We start from the raw sequence: 9,019 nt of genomic DNA, 5'->3' as shown, positions 1-9,019 counted from the left end.
CAAGGGTTCGGTGGCCCATGGCAGAAGTTTGGAAGGAAACGCCCAATTTCCTGAATTTTCCTCTCGGTCTGCCCATTGGATTGGGGATGGTAACCTGAGGAGAGGCTTATGGTCACACCTAGGAGGGAAAAGAATGCCTTCCATAACCTGGAGATGAACTGTGGGCCACTGTCTGAGACAATGTCCTCGGGAATCCCAAAATATCTGAAGACGTTGTTAAACATGATTTCAGTGGTCTCCATGGCTGTGGGTAGACCCTTGAGGGGGAGCAGACGGCAAGATTTAGAGAATCAATCAATGACTACAAGAACACATGTGTTACCATCCGAGGCTGGTAGTTCAGTGATGAAATCAACTCCTAGGTGTGACCAAGGGCGGTTGGGAATGGGCAGCGGAAGGAGCTTGCCAGATGGTAGGTGGTGTGGGCTCTTGGAGATGGCACATTCGGAACAGCCCTGAACGAACCTTCTCACATCCCTGGCCATGTTGGTCCACCAGAAGCGATCTTTCAGCAGCGAGATGGTGCTGTTGGCCCCTGGATGGCCAGTGCCCAGAGAGGTGTGAACAGAGTGAATCAGGTAACTGCATTGTGCTCTGGTGACATACTGCACTCCTGTTGGGCAACCCGGCGGAGTGGGCGTGGAAGCATTGGTGGAGGTAACTGGGTTATCCTTCCAGTGGATGGGGCTTACGAAGATTTCCTTGGGGATAATGGATTCTGGTTCCTCACTGACTTCTTCAGGAGCATGTAGGTGAGAGACGGCATCTGCTTTCACATTCTTGGGGCCAGGACGATAGGAAATGGTGAAATTAAACCTAGTGAAGAAGAGAGCCCATCTTGCCTTGCGAGGATTGAGTCTCTTGGCGGCTGGTAAGTATTGCAAGTTCTTATGGTCAGTGAGGACGCTGAATGGGTGGTGTGCTCCCTCCAACCAATGCCTCCATTCCTCTAGGGCTAGCTTGATAGCCAGGAGCTCCCTGTTGCCGATGTCATAATTCCTCTCCGCCGGGTTGAGTTTGCGTGAGAAGAAGGCACATGGGCGGTCTTCCACTCGTCCCCCTCACGTATACGGATGAGGTTATACGCGCTGCGGAGGTCCAACTTGGTGAAGACGGTGGCTCCGCGGAGGTGTTCCAAAGCCGCTGGAACGAGGGGAAGTGGGTAGCGAAACTTCACGGTGCCTTTATTGAGTGCCCGGTAGTCGATGCAGGGCCTCAAACCCCCGTCCTTCTTGGCCACGAAGAAGAAGCTGGAAGCAGCAGGGGACATGGAAGGGCGGATGTAACCTTGCTGTAAAGCCTCTTCGATGTACTCCTCCATGACCTTCTGTTCAGGGAGTGACAAGGGATAAATTCTTCAATGGGGCACTGGCTCACCCGGAATCAGATCAATGGCACAGTCCATGGCTGGTGCGGACGTAACTGGGAGGCCTTCTTTGGGCAGAATACTTCACTGAAGGCAGCGGATGGAAAGCTGTATAAACCGTTCCAAGCCATAGGAATCGTCAGAGGCTGCGAGCTGAAGTTGCACCTTCGGCTCCAGTCCTTGCCGGTAAATGGTCAGAAGTGCGCGCTCATTCCAGCCGCTGGTTGCTGCGAGGGTTCTGAATCTCAGGACGTAGTCATTTATGGACAGAGACCCCTGACAGAGGTGATATAACTGGTCACAGACAGAGGTATCGCCTACGGGTTTACCAAACAATTCACGGAAATGTGGGAAAACAGTCAGGAAAGCAGGTGCTGCCCCACTTCAGGACCTCACCAGTTCTCCAAGAGATGGTAGGGTCGTGTTGCACCAACCAGGGGTGCCCCAGGATCACATCAGCGGTGGATTCCTCCAGAACCAGGAGATGGAGTGACTCTTCATGCAATTGACCAACTTGTAAGAGTAGCGGACCCACGCTGTGGCGTACGTGTCTCCGACTGAGTGGTCTTCCAGTTACCGATTGGACTTGGTAGGTGGTCTTAGTGGCCGTGGTTGGGAGAACTGACGGAGGTGATATAACTGGTCACAGACAGAGGTATCGCCTACGGGTTTACCAAACAATTCACGGAAATGTGTCATAAAATTATCAAGTGATTTAGTTACTGTACTAGCTTGGGATCAGATGGTCTCTGCCCATTGCAGCGCTCGCCCTGTCAGCAGCGAGATGATGAACGCTATCTTGGCACTTTCTGTAGCGTAAAGATGTGGCTGCATCTCCAGTGCGAACGAACACTGCAGCAGAAATCCGTTGCACTCCTCCGCCGAGCCAGAGAAGGGCGCTGGTCTGGCCATGGGACCGGTAAGTACTGTCGTGGAAGAGGAATCGGCGTTGGTGAGGGGCATGACAGGTGGTGTGACAATGGCAGGAGTGAGTATCTGTCTGAGGGCATCCACGATCTCCTGGAACGGGTCGGATGCACTCATCTTGCTGATCCTTTTGTGGTCCGATCTTCTGTTACAGAAGGAGACTCACACAGATGGTTAGAAAAATACAATAATGTTTATTATCAGCAAGGGGTGCGAATGGATAGGGCAGGTGAGTAGATGAACTTAGGGTAATGGTCCTTAAGGTAGATGAGAAGAGTAATTCCGTATATGGTCCTCACAGGAGATCGTGGAAGGGAGACAGAGGACTGCACACACCTCAGTTGATGACTACACGGGGAATCCACGGAGCAGATGATGGGAACGGACTAGGGAATGGAACACAGGAGAACACACTGGAGGAAACACAGGAGGTAAGTAACACAGGCAGGTAAAGTCTTTCAATGTATCGTGTAAGGATATCGAGAGAGAGAGAGTCCACTTCGATGAAACGAGATCGGACACTGGAGTGATGTGAGGTGTGTGCTTTTGTATGGGAGCTGAGGGTGATTGTTGATCCGTGACAGGTGCGTGTGATTAGAACTCAGGTGATAGTGTTCGCTGTGATTGGAAGGTGGTTGAGCCTGGCCGATCTGTGACAACTATGCCTCGCGGAACTGCGGAAGAACTGATGACAACATGGTTTGATCTTTGGCTGACCAATCAGCAGAAAGGGGCGTTTAATTCCCGCCCACGTGTAGAATCGAATAATCAAGCTGTTTATACATTTTTCTACCCCTGAACGAAAAACGAAAAATTAAGCTGAATTCTTGTTTTTCATTTCTTGGGAAAAAACGAAAAAGGAGCTGTTTTCTCATTTTTCTACTTTCAATATTAAAATAAAAAACGAGTGAACGATCGATTCCCAATTTTGGTTTTCTAATTTCAAAAGGAAAATCCATTGACCGCCAAGTACACGGACCGGCATTACACCACGAGGCTCTATCTCTTTTATTACCCAAGGGTGGGGAGGTCGTGTCAGTGACCAGCATGTGACTGAGAATAGTGGCCTTCTTAATAAACTATTGCCTGGGGACTTGGTGTTGGCAGATCGTTGATTTGACATCAGAGACAGTGTTGGACTCGTGTGTGCAGAAGTGAAAATACCTGCATTCACAAGAGGACGCAGCCAGCTGGATGCAAAAGGTGTGGAGGAAACACGCCGGATAGCTCACCTCAGGGTTCATGTGGAGAGGGTGATTGGATGTGTACGCATAAAGTACACCATACTAAATGGAATTGTACCAGTCAGCATGGTACTCCCATGTCAAGGTGAAGACATGACGTTCCTGGACAAGATCGTGACTGTATGCTGTGCCTTGACTAATATGTGCCCCAGCGTTGTCATGAAACCATAAACTATGGTCATAAACTAAAGCTGTCAAATTATTTGATCACGATTAATTGCATCCAAAATAAAAGTTTGTGTTTATCAATGTTTGTGTACTGTGTATATTTAAATGTATATATAAATACACATACATAGATGTGTGTATACATAAGAAATATTAACATGTGTATACTGTATACACACACATGTAAATATTTCTATATACACACATGTATGCATGTGCATTTATATATAAATATAAATATACGCATACGTTATATAAACAACTTTTATTTTGGATGTAATTAATCGACTTGACAGCCTTACATTAAACGTTACCTATGCATGAACAGCATATCCTGCATTATCAGTGTTATGCATATTGCATACCACCTGTTACAATAATAAATGGCAAAATGTATCAATTCTGTATCTCTTTATTTGTGCATCATAACACACTGAGGTAAATGTGTACAGTTTACAGTAACACATATAACATATAAAACAGGTAAAGGGGCAGTGTAACGTATAAAAGGTAATTAGGTAAACAAGTATCAAGACCACAGGTAAGGCAATAAGTAAAAAAGTTAAATAGAAAAACAATTATTTAATTTAAACGTTCAGTGCACTTGTAGTGCTAAACAACAGTCAAGTCAAGTCAAGTCACCTTTATTTATAGCGTTTTTAACAATACAGATTGTGTCAAAGCAACTGTACAGCATTAATTAGGAAAATAGTGTGTCATTAATGCAAAATTACAATAATAAACACTCAATTTTCAGTGAAAGGCAGTTCATCATTGAATTCGGTGATGTCATCATCCAGCTCAGTTCAGTTTAAATAGTATCTGTGCAATCAAGTCGATGATATCGCTGGAAATTAAGTGTCCCCAACTAAGCAAGCCAGAGGCGACAGCGACAAGGAACCAAAACTCGGTGACAGAGTGGAGAAAAAAACCTTGGGAGAAACCAGGCTCAGTCGGGGGGGCAGTTCTCCTCTGGCTAGACGAAACCAGCAGTCCAGTTCCAGGCTGCAGCAAAGTCACATTGTACAGAGGACTCAACTGGTTCCTGTGGTCTTGTCACAGTGGCTGTCTAGGAGACACGGTCTTCACTGGGGATCAGTCTCTGGGGCTCATCTAGTTGTCCTGATCTCTCTCAGTCGGGGGTCAGTTCTCCTCTGACCAGACAAAACCAGCAGTTCAGTTCCAGGCTGCAGCAAAGTCAGATTGTGCAGAGGACTCATCTGGTTCCTGTGGTCTTGTCCCGGTGGTCGTCTGAGACAAGGTCTTTACAGGGGATCTGTATCTGGGGCTCATCTAGTTGTCCTGGTCTCCGCTGTTTTTCAGGGCTGTAGAGGTCCTCTCTAGGTGCTGATCCACCATCTGGGCTGGATATGTACTGGATCAGGGTGCCTGCAGTGACCATCTGATCTGGATACAGACTGGATCTGGTGGCTACGGTGACCTTGGAATAAGAGAGAAACAGACTAATATTAGCGTAGATGCCATTCTTCTAACGATGTAGCAAGAACATCGGGTGTTATGGGAAGTGTACCCGGTTCCGGTTGTCCTAATTAATGCAGCCTGAAAATACTTTAACGGATTTGAATATTAAAAATGTTTTAGTGTGTTATGTGTAAGCCAGGTTAAAGAGATGGGTCTTTAATCTAGATTTAAACTGACATGAGTAACATCTAACAGCAGTGTAACCTTCAAGTATCAAGAACATAGATAATGCAATAAGTTAAAAAAGTTAAATAGAAAAACAATTACATTTAGAAGTTCAGTGCAAATGTAATGCAAATACAACAGGTGTAACATGGAGCCTAAACGAGTACGCATCCCTGACAATCCTCTCTCCCCAGTGATGCACTTGTCAAGTGCCACTCTCTTAGCTGCACCAGAGGTGAAGTCAATCTTGTGGCCCACCTCTGCTTAGACCTTATCAACATTAGCGGGCATCATCCAGTAGGCTGGAACATCAGTGACAGTCTTGGCCCCCCGTATCCGGACTGCTGCTTCGATTTTAAAAAGGAGAGCCCCAAAATGTGTGCAAGACTCTGCTATGCCAGCCATGCATGTGCAGTGTGCACACTCCACTTGGTCACTGGAGCTGAGGATCACCCACGGCTTGAGCGGAGATTCATTAAGGCGTTGAGAGTGCAAAACCTATAATATATAAAAAATACTAAGGTAAGTACAAAATGAATAATTAATAAGACAAATATCTCTAATCATGTTATTTGAACAGGCCTCACACTAGATAGATAGACAGACAGACAGACAGACACACCGTGAACACCCACGCTCCCACCCACACACACCGTGAACACATACAAACACACACACACACACACACACCATGGGCAGCCAGATAGATAGACAGACAGAAAAGCAAACTCTCATGACTAAAATGTGCTGCTGATATTAAGAGTGATGAGTGACAGAAATGTGCGTTTTATTACATACCTTTGTGCGAACAACCGTTTTCTGCTTGTTGACGTGGAAAATCTGAAGGTCCTGCACCCATCCATTTGTAAATTGCAGGTGGGCCTCGAGAGATTTATAATTTTTTTAATTGCTCAAATGTGTACGCACTGACACTACAAAGCAAAATACATCAGGGAAGGTTACGTGCTGTAGCTCGTTAAGATCATCGGACCACTCTATGTGTTCGTACGGATCGAGTTCGTTGATTGTCTTGATTTTTTCTAAGTACAGCAACTTTGCTTCCTTGTTGAGTTTTTCTTTATGTGTAATCTTACACTTGATCATTGTTCGGTCCATTGTTATTCCTGTTTATTATCGCTATCGCTGTGTACTAATATAATGACGGCTGACGAGCATGTCCCCAAACATGGCCGCGACTACCCAGAATGCAATGCACAGTGACGTAGTTTCCCAAGCTCTATAACGAGCAGATGACCCAATTTACAGGCCTGTCACTTGAGGGGGAAAGGCGGAAATATTAATCCCACATACACTGAATGTGATTTCGGCAGCCTCGGTCTAATTTATATTCAGCTTATATTCAAGTTAACAGTATGGCTAGCATGAGCATCATCAAGCCAAGACAGCGGCAGGCAGTCAAACAAACTTACTATGGTTAAAATTAAAGAATTTGAAAGTGAATACTGTATAGTTTATCGTGTTAAATTTCAAATAACTAAATGAAATTTTATCTCAAGGTTTTAACAGTTAACGTTACCTCAGACCGCCTCATATACTGCTTGTGAGCTACCAAACAGGGCATTTATTTATTGAATTAAATTAGAAATCCTACAGAAATACAAAATACTAATCATCTTTGGTGACATCTAACATTATATCAGTAAAAACCATCAATAAAAGCACATTTATAGCGCTCACCTTTTCCTCCGTGTCCGTCCGCTGGAAGCTGACCGTTACAGACCAAATGCGCAGTACTCAGAAAGTGACGTGCGCTGGTTTAAATGTTAAAGGGGTCATATGATGCTGCTATAAAGAACATTATTTTGTGTATTTGGTGTAATGAAATGTGTTTATGCGTTTTAAGGTTAAAAAACCATTATTTTCCACATACTGTACATTATTGTTTCTCCTCTATGCCCCGCCCAGATAGTGACGTAGGTATGTGGGGTGTGTTAGAACGAGCCGTTTTAGGTAGACTCTTAGCTTTTATAAAGAATATCTCTTTGGATTTGAGACTTTAGTCTTTGCAACTTTACAGATCTTCTTTATGCACCAAGAGCTTGTAACACTCCAAAGAGAAAGGAAAAATTGAAATCGCATCATATGACCCCTTTAATTTGTCCCGTGCCCTCTTTCAATAATCTCTGTCATTCACAGACATGTCATTCGCACCATTTGCTAAGCAAACTATTTGGTTTTTGTTTTGTCCTTTTGATGACAAATATTTTATATATCTACAAATAAAATAATTCATGCCATCATTTAAAATGCTTTATGAATTCAGTATATAGATACTGAAAAAGATAATTCATGTAGAAGTTATCTGGAGACCAGCTGACCACGTCGCTACAACGTTCTCCATGGGACTAACTAGAGACGTCTTTTGAGGACGTTCCCACAACGTTTCTGGGACGTTAGCCAAATTTCTAAAAAATGGAATGTTACCACGACGTTGTCATAAATTAATGTCACGCTGACCAATTGACGACCAACTGGCGACGTCCTCACAACGTACAGTGTTTTCAGGGGACACGCATCCAAACTTTAATTGAGGAGTAAGGCCCAATCCCATTTCTACCCCTTAGCCCTTCCCCTTTCCCCTACCCCTCCGCTTGGCTCGTTCACGTGAAGGGGTAGGGGTGTCTCGATTCTATTTTGGTTGGAGGGGTAGGGGTAAGGGGAAGGGCCAGATAGCCCTTCAAACGAAGATTTTTCGGGACCACACTTCAAACGAAGGGGTATGAGAATTATCAGCATAAACTGGCTACAGCGGCAACATGGCTGCCCAAGCAAACAAAAAGACACAATGTAAGCGGTTTTGGCATTAATAAAGATTTTCATCAAAAGTAATCATTTGTTTCATGTTACATTCAATCGTGAGTTCATATTTACGGTCATGTTATTCAAAGAAATGTTTGCAAAAAATCGCTAACGTCATATCATTACAGACTGCACGATAGTGCCACAACATATTTTCATGTCTGATCAGGGCAATAACCACTGTAGACATTGAGGGGGGCTAGTCCCCCCAAAGATTAGAAATCACCCATACAGGATTACAGAAAGCATGAAGAATGCTTAGCGTGCACACTTACCACAATGTGAACTTTAGAAAGTGCACAGAAGCACAGCGTGTGCCCATACCATAGCATGGATTTAGAAACACCATTACTAAGGAGCAACCGAAGCTGTCACTTAGACAGCCTAGGAACCCTGCATGACTGTGGCACGCCCAGGGAGTGACAGTAAATTCAGCCGTACTCAGAGCGCATGTGGATTGAAATGCGTATCTTATAGAAAAACCCACCATATGAGGGGAGCATCGCCAACTCAACCATAGTAGTATGCCGGAGCATCTGTTCATGTATAACTAGAAGGCGCGTAACACCCAGCTCTCAGACCGAGAGGGGATGCCAACGCCTGACTGGGAAGCAGTGTGCTCATAGATAACCCTCTAGGGCAGTGGTTCTCAACCGGCGGCCCGTCACGAATTCAAATGCGGCCCACCATGCTGAACACAATTAAAAAAATAACTTTCAGTTTTACAATTCATTTTAGTTTTTACATTAATTAAAAAATGTACTAAACAAATAAAAGCTATAATGTTTTTGTTATGTAAAATAATTTTGTTTTTCATATATTATTTTCAGACATGAGCAGACCTGTA

The 9,019-nt window shown here is 44.4% G+C and overlaps 1 pseudogene; it reads left to right on the top strand.

The window, feature by feature from the left end:
* The window catches only part of LOC107750972 (uncharacterized), an 8,628-nt pseudogene extending 4,920 nt beyond the window's left edge, over nt 1-3,708 (top strand).
* Nucleotides 3,709-9,019: the final 5,311 nt, after the last annotated feature.

This window comes from Sinocyclocheilus rhinocerous, unplaced genomic scaffold (assembly GCF_001515625.1).
Source record: "Sinocyclocheilus rhinocerous isolate Xijiao unplaced genomic scaffold, SAMN03320098_v1.1 scaffold4076, whole genome shotgun sequence".
NCBI lineage: Eukaryota > Metazoa > Chordata > Actinopteri > Cypriniformes > Cyprinidae > Sinocyclocheilus > Sinocyclocheilus rhinocerous.
The sequence above is the reverse complement of the archived record's forward strand: the minus strand, read 5'-3'. Positions and strand labels throughout refer to the sequence as shown.